A 1,946-nucleotide genomic window follows, 5' to 3' on the forward strand; every position below is an offset into this window, starting at 1 on the left:
AGCTTTTCTCCCATATGCTTCAACACATATGTTTACCTTCTCAGTTTGTTTACTGACAGTTATATGTCTGTCCTACAATGGCCTGTTACAGATATTACTTGATGTTATTTAATAACTCCTGACGTCAGAGTATCCAAGGCCTTACTTATGCTGAAGTTAAAGTTACTTATGGAAATTCATAGAGAATTCCATATTTGATTTTACTTTTTATGTGGGAATATTTAATAAAACCAAAATGAGCTTACTCAACTCTTCACATGCATCAAACCATATTCGCCAGTAGCTCTGAAGGGGAATTCATTAACAAAGCACTGTAACTAACACCTAGTTAAATGCAGAAAGTTTTTTTTTTTAATTTGTCCACCCCTTTCCTCCTTTTACATGGAAGTCACCTCTGTCTACCAGCCTTGGCCAGGGAAGTATACTCAGAGGAATGAACACACTCTCAGCAGAAAGGAGGAGGGCAACATGGGGAAGAATTAGGCTGCGGCCTCAATGGTGCATTCCCGGGCAAGGTGTCCAGTCTCACCACAGTGGTAACAGTTGATTTGACTTCCGTTCTTGCACGGGCTGGCCTTTTGTCCAATCTCCCCGCACCTGTAGCAGCGGACCTTGTTGCAGTCTTTCTGAAGAATTCCCAGTTGGCCACAAGAATAGCACTTCATGTCGTTGGCGTGCTCGCAGTCCCGAGCCAGATGGCCTGGCTTGACGCAGATGTAGCAGCAGAGCTCTTGCTCTCTCTTGGGCTCCTTGCAGTCTTTGGAGATGTGGCCCACCGTGCCGCAGTTGTAGCAGGCGTCCTCCTCCAGATCACAGTCATTGACCAGGTGCCCGGACTCCCTGCAGCGGTAACAGAAGTCTGCCGGACATCTGAGGTGGCCCTAGAAACAACCTCTGCCGAGGCCCCTCAGTCCTCCTTGGCCCTGTCTGGCAGCCGTCGGGCATTCCTTGGCCTGGTAGCCACACTGGCCACAACTGGAGCATTCGTTGCTGCTCATGGCTGCAGTGACAGCCTTGGTTGCTGAGCAGCTGCAGTGGCCACAACTTGCACCCAGGCCTGGGTAAGGCGACTGGAAAGGCGGCAGCTGTTGGTTTTAGGGGTCCTTGCCTGTTGTCACTGGTGGGTCTGCACAGGATCCCCAACGCTGCTGAGCAGGGCTCTGTAATTTCATTATGACTGAATAATCCGGTGTGAGGGATGACTCAGTAACTCTGTGTGCCTGTGTGTGAGAAGTAACTGAATAATCGTGTGTGTGTGTGTGTGTGTGTGTGTGTGCGTGTGCCCTAGGTATAGCTCTCACATTTCTGTGATCCATTTATTTTGTTTTTGTTTTTGTGTTTTGTTTTTGTTTGTTTGTTTTTGGTTTTTTTTTTTTTTTGGCCAGTCCTGGGCTTTGGACTCAGGGCCTGAGCACTGTCCCTGGCTTCCTTTTTTGCTCAAGGCTAGCACTCTGCCACTTGAGCCACAGCGCCACTTCTGGCCGTTTTCTGTATATGTGGTGCTGGGGAATCGAACCCAGGGCTTCATGTATACGAGGCAAGCTCTCTCGCCACTAGGCCATATCCCCAGCCCTCTGTGATCCATTTATCAGTTGTAGGACATTTGGATGATTTCTATAGCTTGGCTATTGCAAAAAGTGCTACGTGTTTTAGTTCCTCTATTGTATCTCTGGATCATAGGATGTGTTTCTTTAACCATTTTATTTTTTCTTAAAAGCTATTTATTGATCATATACAAAATAAGGAAAACCTTATAGATCACAAACATACACTATGTACAGTGTTAAATACGAAGAGGGTTGCAGGCACAGCCCTGACCCTCCTGGCAATAATTTAGCAGTAATACTGTGCAGGGCTCCTGTGGTTACCAATGCCGTTGAGCACTGGGAAAGCCCCAGACAGGTCTTTATTGGTGAGGGCAACGTGCCTCCCTCATGTCAGCATCA

The 1,946-nt window shown here is 47.3% G+C and overlaps 1 pseudogene; it reads right to left on the reverse strand.

Annotated features, from left to right (window-relative positions):
• Nucleotides 1-360: 360 nt before the first annotated feature.
• Nucleotides 361-1,272, reverse strand: LOC125342946 (annotated as a pseudogene).
• Nucleotides 1,273-1,946: the final 674 nt, after the last annotated feature.

Source organism: Perognathus longimembris, chromosome 28 (genome assembly GCF_023159225.1).
Source record: "Perognathus longimembris pacificus isolate PPM17 chromosome 28, ASM2315922v1, whole genome shotgun sequence".
Classification (NCBI taxonomy): Eukaryota; Metazoa; Chordata; class Mammalia; order Rodentia; family Heteromyidae; genus Perognathus; species Perognathus longimembris.